Consider the following 16,159-nt stretch of genomic DNA (forward strand, 5'->3'; position numbering starts at 1 on the left):
TTCCCTGGGGTCAGGGAGTCCAGAACTAGAGGGCATAGGTTTAGGGTGAGAGGGGAAAGATATAAAAGAGACCTAAGGGGCAACCTTTTCACACAGAGGGTGGTACGTGTATGGAATGAGCTGCCAGAGGAAGTGGTGGAGGGCTGGTACAATTGCAACATTTAAGAGGCATTTGGATGGGTATATGAATAGGAAGGGTTTGGAGGATATGGGCTGGGTGCTGGCAGATGGGACTAGATTGGGTTGGGATATCTGGTCGGCATGGATGGGTTGGACCGAAGGGCCTGTTTCCATGCTGTACTCTATGACTCTATGAGTCCGGGGGAGGGACTGAGTATTCAGAAAGAATATAACATAACGCTGTCAGACTGCCAAAGTTATGACAGTACAGAAGTGTGAATGCAGGAAAACAAAGGGTGTACAGACCAGAAATTCTTACCCAAATCTCGAGTGTTTTTTCTCATTCCATATGGATGGTAATCACTCAAGCTTGTGATGGGACTTGACATCTTCAACAGAACCCATTTCCTTTTTTGGGATTCTGCAAAAATCTATATCTCGTTTCTCATTAAAAAGCTCAGTTTAGCTACAGCTATCAAGATGAAACTGTTAACAATTCAGAAGTCAAGTTGCAACATTGAATTTTTCAACCAGCTTTCAAATACATCAAAGTCACTATGAAAGAACTGCATCTGCCAGTGAATCAGCTTGTGAATTTTTAGGGTTTTCATCATAATATGACACAACTCCCTGACAAGAAAACTTCACCGAGAGGGCCATCATTGTGCATTGGCAGAGAGCTCTGACAATAAAGGGGTGGCCTCTGTGAGGAACTTGACTATCTGCTTCTAACTCACTCCAGTGCTCCTCAACAGTACTACAATTTATTGGTGTCAACAAATTTCATGACCATTTCCCAAACACATGGACAATACTCAAAAATCTGGTAACCTTATCATTATCGGTGGCAAGCAGCAAACAGAGCTTCTCAAGGTTGAAGCTCATAAAAACATATTTGTAGCCACTGCACATGGCAGGCTATCTTTCCTGGCCACCCAGTCTAATAAGAATGCTGTGGATCAACATGTGGACCAGTCAAAATCAATTTACAGTTTTATAACAGCATCTTCTTCTAATTCTTGTAAACGTGGTGAACCAAATTATTTTAAACTTGTTATTGTGTTTAAAGTAATTAGTTTGTTTGTCACACAGTTAAAACGTTTTTATGACATACAGTATTTACTATTTGAATAAAATTGGATTGAATTGAATTTTGTGATTTCCTTTTGTACTATATTTAGTAAACTGTATTTTACAGAAATTGTATTTGTGGTTTTCATTTCTGAAACCTTTACTACACTACAACATGCGTAAACTCAAAAGATGCCAAGATACAAGTATGCCCAGGCATCAATTTCCTTAAAGCTGACATTGCTTTTATGTGTGGCAGCAGTTCTTGAGAAATACAAGTCTTAAGGTGCTACCTTAGAATGTAGCCTTGCCATACTTGACTAGCTGGGATCTGCAATATGCTTCCTGTTAAATAACAGATTGAAGCAGGGGAGGAAGTAAGTGAAAAACAAACAAAACACACACACAGAACCCACTGAGAGATAAACACACAAGGCTTTCTAATTGGTTGGTTGGTAGTAGCTGATTTGTTATTTACATAAAGTAAATTAGTTACACAAATAAATTAAAATTTCTGCCTTGTTTACCATTGGAAGCCGTGATGATGTTAATCCCCAATTAATTTTAGTAGTCGATGGAAGATTGTGGTAGGCATGTCAGGAATTGCACTAGACATCCCAAAAAATGAAATGTCAACCTGTTGGTGCAACAAAACAGGATTGCTTACATGTCAAAAAGCACAAGCAGCAAATGATAAACAGAGGTTTACAATTCAACAACCAACAGATCAGATCTAAGCCTTGTAGACCTGCCACGCCCAGTTATGAATGGAGGTGGATAATTAAACAACTTCCTGAAGGAGGAGGAGGCTCCACAAATATCTTACAAATTACTCATCCAGTAACACTACCGCTTTGCTATCATTCCCACTTGATGTTACAGCTTTTGTAGAAACCTGCTTTTGCTGTTGGCCCGAGCACCTCATGGCTGCCCAGTGTTGAGCTGTTAGATCAATGCTGAAATTATTCCATTTGCTATGGGGTGATGCCTTACAATATATTGTCAACATCTGAAGAAGGGTGTTCATCTCTACAAAGTTAAAAATCATGCAACACCAGGTTATAGTCCAGCAGGTTTATTTGGAAGCACTAGCTTTTGGAGTGCTGCTCCTTCATCTGATGAAGGTGACAACCACCTGATGAAGGAGCAGAGCTCCGAAAGCTAGTGCTTCCAAATAAACCTGTTGGGCGATAACCTGGTGTTGTGTGATTTTTAACTTTGTACACCCCAGTCCGACACCAGCACCTCCAAATCAATTCCACGAGGATTGTGCAGCAGTTACCCGTACCAATACTGACATGGTAAGACGCAGCTAGATCAAGTTCCATTACACACTTCTAATGTGTTTGCTCTTTGACCATGTTTAACAAGCCCAGTCTACCAGTTATATCCGAGAGAATGCAGCCAGTTTACAGTCAGTAATGCTGCGACCAAAGTCACTCTTGGTGATTGTTTTAAAGTTTTAAAAGACATTTTAAGGTGAATTTTTTTTGCTCATTAAGATGAGGATCCAAAATCCAATGTTACAATTTTACATTTCGAGTTTCGGTGCCCATTGCTTAGAAATCACTGGTCTGGAGCACCAGACACTATGATCAAAGAGTACATCTTATCCTGGCACTAGCCTCATAGGAGCGTCCACTACTCAACCAGCATAATCATACAGTGGTCTCCTTGGATGACACTGCAAATTTAATACCAAATTCATTCCTAGTTTAAATTATAAGCTGCTTGTGATGTGACAAGCAGATCATAGTGTTGCAATAAAAACAAAATTGTATTTGCATCATAACAATTTGTCTGAGAAACACTAAAGAGAGTGATATTTAAAATTGATGTTTAATTTAGAGCAGAAACCTAAAGAATCTAGAATGTTCCATCTTCAGCTGTTTCCCTCCATCATAAGATCTGAAAAGGTACATTCATTGATGATTGTGCAATATCCAGCACTATTCACAACTCCTGAGACACTGATCTATTTATGGACATGGATAACATTTGAGTTTTTGCTGTTAAATAGTAAGTAACATTCACAACATACAAATGCTAAGCAGTGACCATCTCCAACAAAAGACAATTTAACCAACACCACTTGACGATCAATGACAATTAACCTTTGCTGAAGGCTCCACATCACTACCCTGAGGGTTACCATTGACAGAAATGGAACTAGACCAACCAGTATACTTTCAAGAGCAGATCAGTGATTGAGAATTCTTGCCACGGTAACTTGCCACCTGACCTCCCAATGCTTGCCCATCATCAACAAGAAAGCGTGATGCAATACATTTCTCTTACCTGGTTCAGAATAACTTCAATAACATTCAAGATGCTCAGCATTTCGAGGAGAAAGCTGCCTCCTTGATCGGTGCCAATCACCTTCTTAGCTATTCGCACCCACTATCACCCATGCATAGTGGCTGGAGTGTGTACAATTTACAAGATACACTGTAGCAACTCACCATAGCACCTTGAACAGCATTTTCCAAAGTGTGATCTCGATCATTTCAAGGGACAAGGGAAACAGTTGCATGGTGACTTCACCACCTACAAATTCCTTTCCAAGTTGTACACCATCTGATTTGGAACAACTGTCCCTGTTTCAAAGTATTGGAATTTCTTTCCTAATAGCACTGTGTGTGAATACTGTAACAGTTTGAGAAGATCCCTCAGCAACACTTTCTCAAGGGAAATTTTGGATGAACAATAACTTTTGTCAATGACGCCCACATCCCTGAATGAATTTTTAAAAAAATTCTTATTAAGTGCCTGGCTGGCTGATTGATAGAACCAGCTCTGTCACAGTGCTTCAATTCATAACACTACTGGTGCTGTTGATGAAACTTGTGGTAATCAATGACGGTATGCTCTAATTTTCAATCAGTCTTTTGTTAGATGAATGCTTTCATTGTTTTGTCATGAAATGAAAATCTTTAAAATGCTCCTACCAGCTACCTCGCTGATTAGTGTCATTTAGGTAAGTACGTTGCTCTGATGTCTTGGTATAGATCCTTTACTTATTCTAGTCGGGAATGAAAACATGAAGAAATATTCATTATCTCTGTCTCCTGAATACATGCATACACGTACATCAGCAACAAATAAGTGCAATTACAAGTTGCCATTAAATAGTAAAATGTCTTAACATGCTTCAGAAGAGGATAATCAGGCAAAATGGGAAAGGTGACCAATAGTTTGCTCAAAGACTTTTTAAGAAGTGACTTAAGGGAGAAGAGTGTGCATACAGAGGGAGGTTTAGGGAGGGAGTCAATCTTGGGTCCTAGGCTGGTCAAAGCCAATTGCGGATTGAAGAATATAGATTCATGCACACACAGAGGGATAATAGCATTGTAGATGCATGTATACAGTCACATAAAAGGTAAACTCAGATAGTCTTGACAAACAATTGGACTACAGAGAGAGAGAAAGAGAGAGAGAGACATAACTGATGGTCTAACATAAAGGTTACCACATCTCAACAAGGGGAGGTTGAGAAGGAGAGTATTTCATGGTAACCTCAGTCAGTGCAGGAATTGAACCCACGTTGTTGGCATCATTCTGGATCATAAACCAGCCAACTGAACTAACTACCACGCAACAGTCACATAGGATATGTAGCTATACACAAATACAGACATGTACACATACAACACATTATGCACAGACATACAAAAAGTGATAAGTGGAAGTGTAGGAGAACACAATTTACTTTTTCCAATGTGGACTCATTTTGCAAAGGACCACACACACTTCTGTGACTCACCAAATTCCAAACGTGAGAAACAAACAAAAATAGGAAAATAATGTTGTCATTGTAGAAAACATATTTATTCTTACATAGAAATGAAATCACATATGATAAGACCATCAACCACTCAAATATACTGAATTGTAGCTGCAATTGAAATCTGATAATGAGTTTTGAGAAGATTTGTAGCTCAGGTTGAGGTTCTGGATGTAGATTTGCTCACTGAGCTGGAAGTTTCGTTTTCAGACATTTCGTGTTGTGAGGCTCATCCGGAGGCTCACTGAAGATGTTACCTAGTAGGGTGATGAAACGTCTGAAAAGGAACCTTCCAACTCAGCGAGCAAACCTACATCCAGAAATCTGACAACTCTTGGATTATTCATGCAGATCTCAATTTGAAACGTGGTTTTGAAATATAGCCATAAAGATGGTTTACCCTTATACATCATATAGAATAATATATGTAAATGATTATTACCTGCCATCCTTTTTCACTGTTGAATCAATATTCCTCAACATTAAACACCACTTGGAAAAAAATACTAAAGATGGCAAAACACTAGACTGTCTCAAGCCACCATTAATCACTGAGCCCCAAAAGACATATCTACCAGACTAGGCATGTGGCATGAGGCGACAGAACCTCCAAAAATTTATCTGTCATAGCTGCATCTGTCCAAGATGGGAAAGGTAAGAGAACACACAGAACAATCATTGTAAAAGACAAAGTCCTATCTCCATATCAAACAAATCATCCATCGTGTTATGTGGCACCACCACTGTGTTGAATGGAAGAGATTTAAAACAGATCCAACAACTTAAAACTGAGCATCCATAAGGCACTGTGGGCCAGCAGCAGCAAAATTGTATTCAACTGTAATATCATATCTCAGCATATCCCTTTTACTCTACAATAATAATCAAGCCTAGTGATCAACTCTAGTTAAATACTATTACAGAAAGGTATGTCAGGATCAGTACCAGCACACCTAAAAAGATGTCAACCTGTTGCAGTTACGTGGCAGAACTACCTGACTGCCAAAGAGCAGAGGCAATATATGATAAATCAAGCTAGGCAATCCCACAACAAATGGATCAGGTCAAAGCCTAGTCTGCCCAATCTTTTCTTATGAGTTCATCCATCCATTCTAGATGGAACGAGCCTTTGTCATATCTGTATCTGGATCTCTACATCTGTTTGCTCTTCATTCCCCTTTGTCTTTATTTTTTGTTTTTGAGTCCCGTTCCTCTGACTCCTTGCTGAGGTTCCCATCCCCAGCCAATTTAGTTTATGTGCTCCCCAACCAGTCTAGCAAATACTCCCCCAACGGTATCAGTTCTGGAGCTACCCAGGTGTAATCCATTCCAAACTGTTACACCGGGTTTGGGTTAACAAATGAAACACAGTGCCAGTCATTGCAACTGATTCTCAGTTTTCAGACCCACAGACCATGATCAGTGAAGACAGACAACTGCACCTCCTCAATGATAACTCTCAACACTGGAGGCCTCCTAGGGTGTACTCTCTGCACATCCACAGCTGTGTTGCCAAATTCTGAATGAATGCCATCTACAAGTTGCTGATGTCACCACCATGGTAGGACGGATATCTAACAATGGCGGCTCAGAATCCAGAAAGAAGATACTGAGCTTGGTGATGTGATGAAATGAAAACAACTTCTCTCTTAGTGTCAGCAAAACTAAAGAACTGATCATTGACATCAGAAAGAAAGGTGGAGAACACGTCCCTATCTACATCAACGAACTGAGATTGAGAGAGTGGAGAGCAGCAAGTTCCTAGGAGTGACAATAACCAAGAACCTGTCTTGGACTTGCAAGTTGACATGACGGTCAAGAACGCATAACAATGCCTCTTTTTCCTCAGTGGCTCAAGAAATTTGGCATGTCCATAAGGATCCTCATCAACTTTTACAGATGCACCATTGAAAACATACTGTCCAGGCCTGGTAAGGTAACTGCTCTGCTGAGGACCGTAACAAACTACAGCAGGTTGTGTGCACAGACCAGACCATCATGGAAACCAACCTTTCATCCGTGGACTCCATTTACATGGCTCACTGCCACAGAAAGTTTGCCAACATCATCAAAGGCCCATCTCATCCCAGTAATGTTCTCCTACAGCCTCTTCCATCAGGCAGAAGTTACAGAAACTTGAACACACGCACCTGCAGGTTCAGGAACAGCTTCTTCTCAGCTATTACTAAACTGTTGAATGGATTGTCTAACTTCAAATAATGCTGATCTTGCTAATGTTGATTTTGCCCAGTGCACGCCCTGTGTGACATAACCTGTATGCTTCTGTCTAACCCTATCTTGCTCCCTATGATCTGGATGTCCTTGCTTACTACTGTACTGCTCATAAACAAAGCTTTTCACTGTATTTAGGTACAGATGACAATAAAAAAATCAAAAAGATACATTGACCATCTCTAATAAAAGAGAATCTAACCATCATTCCCAACTCTGTCATTATCAGCATCCTGTGTGTTACCAATGACCAGAAACTGAATTTGACTTATAAGTTACTAAGAACACAAGAATGAGTCTGAGGCTGGGAAATCTGAGATGAGTCCTGGTTGTGCACGCTTTATATTGAGCTCGCTCCTTTATTCGTCCCACTGATTTTGGAACTGCTTCTGAAATGGTTGTCTTAAGTGGTTAGGTTGATGGGTGAACTTATTGCTCTCAGCCACAATTGCTGCCCCTCTAAAATCCTGAGGGAAAGGATGTACATGTATTTGGAAAGGCAAGGACTGATTAGGGATAGTCAACATGGCTTTGTGCGTGGGAAATCATGTCTCACAAACTTGATTGAGTTTTTTGAAGAAATAACAAAGAAGATTGATGAGGGCAGAGCAGTAGATGTGATCTATATGGACTTTAGTAAGGCATTCGACAAGGTTCCCCATGGGAAACTGATTAGCAAGGTTAGATCTCATGGAATACAGGGAGAACTAGCCATTTGGATACAGAACTGGCTCAAAGGTAGAAGACAGAGGGTGGTGGTGGAGGGTTGTTTTTCTGACTGTGACCAGTGGGATGTCACAAGGATCGGTGCTGGGTTCTCTACTTTTTGTCATTTACATAAATGATTTGGATGTGAGCATAAGTGGTACAGTTAGTACATTTGCAGCTAACACCAAAATTGGAGGTGTAGTGGACAGCGAAGAGGGTTACCTCAGATTACAACAGGATCTGGACCAGATGGGCCAATGGGCTGAGAAGTGGCAGATGGAGTTTGATTCAGATAAATGCGAGGTGCTGCATTTTGGGAAAGCAAATATTAGCAGACTTTTCCACTTAATGGTAAGGTCCAAGGGAGTGTTGCTGAACAAAGAGACCTTGGAGTGCAGGTTCATAGCTCCTTGAAAGTGGATTCGCAGGTAGATAGGATAGTGATGAAGGCGTTTGGTATGCTTTCCTTTATTGGTCAGAGTATTGAGTACAGGAGTTAGGAGGTCATGTTGTGGCTGTACAGGACATTGGTTAGGCCACTGTTGGAATATTGCGTGCAATTCTGGTCTCCTTCCTATCAGGAAGAAGTTGTGAAACTTGAAAGGGTTCAGAAAAGCTTGACAAGGATGTTGCCAGGGTTGGAGGATTTGAGCTATAGGGAGAGGCTAAACAGGCTGGGGCTGTTTTCGCTGGAGCATTGGAGGCTGAGGGGTGACCTTATAGAGGTTTACAAAATTATGAGGGGGCATGGATAGGATAAATAGACTTTTCCCTGAACTAGAGGGCATAGGTTTAGAGTGAGAGGGGAAAGATATAAAAAAGACCTAAGGGGCAACTTTTTCACCCAGAGGACGGTACGTGTATGGAATGAGCTGCCAAAGGATGTGGTGGAGGCTGGTACAATTGCAACATTTAAGAGGCATTTGGATGGGTATAGGAATAGGAAGGGTTTGGAGGGATATTGGCTGGGTGCTGGCAGATGGGACTAGATTGGGTTGGGATATCTGGTCAGCATGGACAGGTTGGACCGAAGGGTCTGTTTCCATGCTGTACATCTCTAGGACTCTGTGACTTTAGTTCTAAGGATCCTATGTTCCTCTAAGTGCATTTTAGATTTGTGTGTAGGTAATTTAGTTACTCAATATAAATGTGCATATTTTTATGGAGCAGACCCACCTGTCCAAAATAGTTTACTTTTGTCTTTCGAATTCTAGATAGCTCTGCATGAGTTTCTTTTAAGCATTCCAGAAATGCTTGTGATATTCCCTGGGGGTCAGCCCATAAGCTCATGACATGGCAACTTTTGTCTCTTCATAATTAACAGACATTTTGGTTATCAGTATGGAATAGACTGCTTGATCATTCCTGTTATCTGACCCTGAATCACTCGAGACCATATTATTAGAGACCATGGTAACTATCCTGCAACTTTTTCAAAAGTAGCAAAGAAGAGATCCACATTACCCTCTTCAAATGTAGAAATGAACGTAGTGTATCTGAGGACTTTGAAGCTTGATTCTGTGGCTTGGAGATTTGGACTGTTACAAGTTTAACCAGAGGCCCAAAATTGGCCATTCTAAATTGACCCACAACTGGAGAAATTTGAGTCTGACAGAAAATAGGCCAAACTAAATTAAACAGCTGCCAGTAATATCAACTACAGAGAATAGTGGAAACTAAGGTCAAAGATCTGAGCTCCCTAAGGGGAGGTGATGGCCTCGTGGTATTGTCGCTGGACTGTTATCTCAGAGACCCAGATAATGTTCTGGGGGACCCAGGTTCAACTCCTGCCATGGCAGATTATGGAATTTGAATTCAACAAATATCTGGAATTAAGAATCTAATGATGACAATGAATCGATTGTTGGAAAAACTCATCTGGTTCACTAATGCCCTTTAGGGAAGGAAACTGCCATCCTTATCTGCTCAGGCCTATATTTGACTCCTGAACCTCAGCAAGTTGGTGACCCTTAACTGCCCTCTGGGCAATAAATGCTACCTAGCCAGCAATGCCCTCATCCCATGAATGAATTTTTTAAAAAGGGTCATGTGGAACCAGTTACAACCAGCCCACAAGTTAGTATTAGAGAAGTATCGATCAGATTTTCTGGCTTCTTTGATTTCAAGCTAGTGCCTGAGGATGTGCACTTTACACCCCTCTGGCATGGCAACAGTGACGGATGTCGGCACGACTGATTGGATGCTTTGAGCACAGCTCATGACCCCATTGGCCAAAGAACATTCAGGAAAGTTTGGAGTGAGGGGGATAAAAACAACACTTGGAAGCCATCCCTCAGTGAAGATTTACTGTAAGGATTTACAGCAAAGCTTGTGTTGGAAGACTGCAGCAACCCAGGAAGCCCCAGGAGAAGACTTGCCCTGACATGTGAGATGCGCCTTCGTGGAAGAGAGACAATGCTACATCAGAGAAAAAGGAGATTCCAACTAGACAGCTTAAACACTTGGATTGTTGCAGGTAATATCCTTTCTCAGACAAATAGAGCTAGATAAATAGTACATATTGTGGGTATTGGGAAATGCTTACTTGGTGATTTTATTAAGAAATATTTTGTTCATAAATTCAAGTTGAACTGGAAACTGAATTCTGTGTCCCTTTGTCTGCCTTACTGACAAGAGCACTTGGGTAACACGCTTTTAATCATAAACTGGTCGCAGTGTCCAAAGCACAGACCACACTCAATGGAGGAAGCATTTCCCTTTGGAATTAGAAAGCACTCTCCTCTCTCTCTCTCTTCCTTCCCATTCTCTTTATCTTTCCTAACCTCTATCCATTTTCTAGGTGTTTCCAGTTCGAGTTGGGTGACATGATGTTGATAGGTTTCTGGTCCTAATTCCACATTTAGATATTCTAATTGTGCACCAGGCCTAGGTGTTCAGATGGCACTTTAATTATTGTATTTCTTTTACTTTGCTGGGTAGTTTCACTTGTAATTTCTCAACTATAATACTGGTGTGCACTCAGAATACCTAACATTTTGGCAGTTAAACAATCCTGATATATGAACAACTTTGAATTAAAACATGCCATTTTCTAATGTTCGAGTGAGAAGGTTTTGTTGTGGCTACTTATTTTGTTTCATCAATTTTCTCTTTTTGGTTTCCAATCAATCAGTTTATTTTGGTTTGTTTCTCCATCTCAGACATTGGTCGCATTGCTGGCTTGTTTTATTGAATCAATCTCAGTAAGTCCACACAATTTCCATGGTGGACATATTGAGAGTTTTAAAGCAATCTTTCTCCTCATTCTCATCATCTATCCATAAAAAGATTGTGATTTTTTTTTACGATTTGTAACAGTGGAGGTGCATTTCACCCATTCCCTCTGCTTGTGCTCTCTGTCACAGAGTTAATCCCTTTTTTTCTCTAAAAGCTGTTCCTTGGCTCAAGGACACTCTGTCCTTGATATTTTTCAGAGGGGTAATACACCAGGCCGGGCTCCGATCAGTCTGGTTTGGTACAGAGATGAAAAGCATTTTGAGAGACCTTTTATTTATATGTAAACAGATGAGACTTCAGGTCAAAGTGGTCATGTTTTAGGAGTGACCTGTATAAAGAAAGGAGAGTGGTCAGCTGTCTAGCTGAGCAGTTTAGTTTAGTCTGAACTAGTAAGGAGTTCAACAGTGAGCTCTGTGGAAATTCTCTCTCTCTCTTTCTGCCCTTCAACCTCAACCTGTAAGTATGTGTTCCATTTATACTGGGGGTTTAAAGGGAGTTTGCTTTTCGGGACTGTTGTGTACATTTGGAACAGCATAATTAAGTCTAGTTTGGCTAAGCCCTACATAACTCAGTTTATTTATTCTGTTCTTTGTATTTCATTGCGTAATTTTGTTAATAAATATTTGTCTGTTTAAAATCTAGTAGTCAACTTAGCTAACTTACTCCGAGTAATGTTCACTGTACACTTATCGAAACAAATTGCAAACTTATGGTCTGGGGCTGCCTGCTTAAAAATGGTTTGAGTGGTCTAGCCTTGTCCATAACACCTCTGACTTGTAAAGACTGTAATAATACCATGCTAAAAGTAAAATAGAAGTAGGATGTTCCTCATATATCTGTACTGTTGAATGTATGGGTGAGGGCAATATTCTTTGCAACATAAACATGCTTACATATATACAGAGGAACCTCCATTATGCAAATATCAATTATTCAAATTTCGGATTATCCGAAGAAGATCTCAAGGTCCCCATAGAAACTTTACATCAAAGAGGCGTTTCCAATGATTAAAAACGAACCCGGCTTACTGAAATGCTGCCAAGAACAGTCCTGGACATCGAAGGGAGCTTAGGCACTGTCTCAAATGACTGACTGCCCGCCCTCTCTCTTTCTTCCCACACTTTCCCTGGAGTTCTACACAGGGGTGTACCCGAAACCCCCCCTCCCCAGATAATTTCTCCAACAAAGGTATAGGGCAAAGGTAGAACTTGCCAAAAAGTTACAATAAAAAGTTGTGCATGGCTGCATGTGCATGTGTGTGTGTGCACACTAGGATCTTTTCTCGAAGATAATTATTTCTGTCTGTAGATTCTGAAACAATAACTAGCATTCCAGACGCAGGATGTATCTGGGTGTTGAGGTATGAATGATGGTGACTTTGGAGAAATTCCCTGAACATTTTGCCAAGTTCAGTCACATGATTATTGTAGTCAGCTTTGTTGAGCTGTTTACTATGTTCTTAAATCAGTCACAAAATGTATATATTAACATGTATTAACATTTGGCTTTTACTCTACTTAAGACATCAGTAATGAACCTTACTTTGTCAATGATGGTGTTTCTACAGTGAGAGCAGAATAGGTTTGTGGGTCTGAACAAATTATGTGAACACATAATTTGTTCACATAATTTGTCTTTTACAGCAGCATTAGAGCAAGCGAATACAGTGTATTCAAACATAGGAGAGCACATGGAATAGCTTGAAATTGGATAAATGTATAAAATAGGCTATCTGATTCAACCACTGTACTGTACCACACTTCTAATTTTATTTTCCAATGGTTCCTTGAGAAAAAATTAAATGGACATGCAGTTGTGTTTAGTCATTCCTATTAACTCCGGAAACTAATTTTGTGAAAGCGACAACTAAGAAGGTGAAGTAAAATATTGATGTGAAGGTGCCAGTGTTGGACTGGAGTGGACAAAGTTAAAAATCACACAACACCAGGTTTATTTGGAACTACGAGCTTCATCAGGTAGGTTTGTAGCACGATCATAAGACACAGAATTTATAGCAAAAGATCATAGTGCTATGCATGCTACTGATGCGATATATTGAACAAACCTAGACTGCTGTTAAGTCTTTCATCTTCTAGAATGGGTTGCAGGTTTTGGTTCATTAATATGTAAATTCCCAGAATGTCTTTTCAGTCAAATTTTTGAGATAACTTAAGGTTTTATATTAAAAAAAATGACATCTCAGCTCAGACAATGCATTAAAGTGCAGGTTTTGGTTCATTATTGATAGGGTCTAAATCCAGAGTATTAGTGTGAGAGGTCTAATGCATAGTGTGGTGATAATATCAGCATGCTCTACATTGGCTTAATGAAGAAGAGGAAATGGACAATCATTTGAGATGGACAGAGAAGCATGAAGCAAAGAGTCAGATCTTCAACTATTTGGTACCTCTCCTTAATCATTGTGTTTGCTGTGGTTCTGACAGGGTAGATCTGCAGTTTATTTCTGCATTCCTCCAATTTTGGTCTCCTGTTTGTTCTCCCATTGGTGGAAATGCCATCAACTGCCTAGGCTTCAAGTGGCCCAAATTACACTATACACACCTCCTTTAAGGAAAATCGATAAAAGTTACCTTAATCTTGTCCCAAATCTGCCCTATTAGTTCCTTATATGGATCATTGTCAAATTTTGATAAACAACTCTTCAGTGAAATAAAATGAGAAATATTACTTTGTTAAAGATGCTCTATAAATACAAGTTGCATGCAATAATGCATATTTGCTAACAGTACTGCAAGAGAACAATAAATTGAGATGCTCAAAGAAAATGAAAACACTTTCTGAAATGAGAACCCCTATTACTTCTCTTCTGGGATGTTCACAGTAGTTCAGGTCGTTCTGTTATGACACGTGTTTCATCAGCACAATTGGTTATAATGCAATTGACAAATTGTGAATGTCGTTTAGATAATGTGAACTTTCTACTGAACTGGTAGCACGATGTTCTATAGCGGTTTTCCACAGTGCAAATTTGTATAGTGTGAGATTGCAGAGGAACACAACTGTCATGTTATAGCAGAACGACCTGCTCCGACGGTTTAATCTTTAGTTCCTGCAGACCCAAGAACAATTGAATTGATTTGAATTTATTGTCACATGTACCGAGGTACAGTGAAAAGCTTTGTCTTGAGAGCAATACAGGCAGATCACACAGTTAAAAGGCATAGATAACTAAATAATAGGCAAACAGCAGCACAAACAAAAACACAGGTACAGGCGAATGTTACGAGTTTGAGTCCATTCAATATTCTAACAGTAGGGTAGAAACTGTTTCAAAACTGGCTGATGCGTGTGTTCAGTCTTCTGTACCTTCTTCCCGATGGTACAGATTGTTGAAAAAAATATTGCCAGGGTGGGATGGATCTTTGAGAATGCTGGCAGCCTTTCCTTGACAGCAGGCCTGGTAGATGGATTTAAAAGATGGGAGCTTGGCCTTTGTGATTGTCCAGGCCGAATTCACCACTCTCTGTAACCATCTCCGATCTTGAATGGCACAGTTGCCATACCAGGTGGTGATAAATTCAGACAGAATGCTCTTGATGGCACATCTATAAAAGTTACCAAGGGTATTCACCGTGCTGCCAAATTTCCTCAGCTGCCTGAGGAAGAGGAGACGTTGTTGGGCCTTTGTAACCAGTGCATCCATATGAAGAGTTCAAGAAAGCTTGTTGTGAATGTCCACTCCCAGGTGCTTGACACTCTCCACTCATTCCGCCTCTGTGCTGTTAATGTTTAGGGGGGCATGAGTAACATCCTGCCGAAAGTCAATAATGAGTTCCTTGGTTTTGCTGGCATTGAGAGTTAGGTTGTTCTCAATGCACAATTTTTTCCAGGTCTTCCACCTCCCATCTGTAGTCTGTTTCGTCGCCATCTGAGATTTTACTGACTATGGTGGTATCATCAGTGAACTTGTAAATGGCATTAGCCTTGTATTTCGCGACGCAGTCACGGGTATAGAGGGAGTACAGAACGGGGCTGAGTACGCACCCCTGGGGGGGCTCCAGTGTTGAGTGTTACGGAGGATAAAATATTGTCCCCAATCTTCACTGATTGTGGCCTGTGGGTCTGGAAACTGAGGATCCAGTTGCAGAGAGTAGGGCTTAGTCTGAGATCACCAAGTTTGACAATTAGTCTTGAGGGGATAATAGTGTTGAAGGCTAACTGTAGTCAATGAGTAGGATTCTTACATGGCTGTTCTTGGTGTCAAGATATTCTAGGGAAGAGGGAAGGGCGAGTGTGAAGGGTTGGTAATCCTAACTACATATGTGAGTGAATGACAACCTGGAAAACAGGTTCCATACTGATCTGCTCTCTCATCAGATTTTCTCTTATTGATGAAAGTGCTCTCTGACACAGATAATATCTGACATGTGTGACAATTCTGACTATACTGCTTCTGGTTGGTTCGGGTAAAATAACTAAAGCAAAAACTGCCTCCTTTATGCCCATATTCAGCACCCTTTACATTGTTTGTGCTGTTTGATAGTAACAGATGCAAACAGTTGGCAAGAGGAAGATGCAGTTATTCCTGACTCTGGTTTGGGTGCCAAAACATCATCTGCCTCAAATCGCTAGAGGATAAAAGCTCAGTGACATGATAAGCTTCTTTCCAACTCACGAGGTTCTTTCAACCAAATTAATTTCAACCACTAATGGGCAGGGCATATCGGGGTTCTACTTGCAGTTATTTCCTGGAGAGCCAGAGCTGACTGAAATATTCATCAGAGAACTTGATTCCACGTTATCTGTTCAGGCATAAGAAATTCCAGAAAGGGGCACATACACAACCTGGCGGCTGAGCGACCTAACATAGCAATGCTGTAACAATAATTGTAGGACTTGATTGTGTCAAGAACAGCATGTCACATATACCGGGATAAAGAGGACACTTACATAGTAATTGCATCTTCTCACAAATACTGACACACAGTTGAAGTATTTGGAAATGAAAATGACAGTTAAACTCTAGGACCAGAAGTAGCCCCTCCA

The 16,159-nt window shown here is 40.4% G+C and overlaps 1 protein-coding gene across 6 annotated transcripts in view; it reads right to left on the reverse strand.

Moving 5' to 3' along the window:
• Positions 1 to 16,159, reverse strand: part of smpd3 (sphingomyelin phosphodiesterase 3) — a 285,032-nt gene that overhangs the window by 96,547 nt on the left and 172,326 nt on the right. The window contains exon 1 of one of the 6 annotated variants that reach the window (XM_043707235.1): positions 1,719 to 1,748. The exons of the other annotated variants lie outside the window; for them this stretch is intronic. The gene's annotated coding sequence lies outside the window, so the exon portion shown is untranslated. Of the gene's footprint in view, positions 1 to 1,718; positions 1,749 to 16,159 lie in introns of those variants that run through there. 6 annotated transcript variants of the gene reach the window in all.

The sequence above is a fragment of the Chiloscyllium plagiosum genome, chromosome 17 (genome assembly GCF_004010195.1).
Source record: "Chiloscyllium plagiosum isolate BGI_BamShark_2017 chromosome 17, ASM401019v2, whole genome shotgun sequence".
Classification (NCBI taxonomy): domain Eukaryota; kingdom Metazoa; phylum Chordata; class Chondrichthyes; order Orectolobiformes; family Hemiscylliidae; genus Chiloscyllium; species Chiloscyllium plagiosum.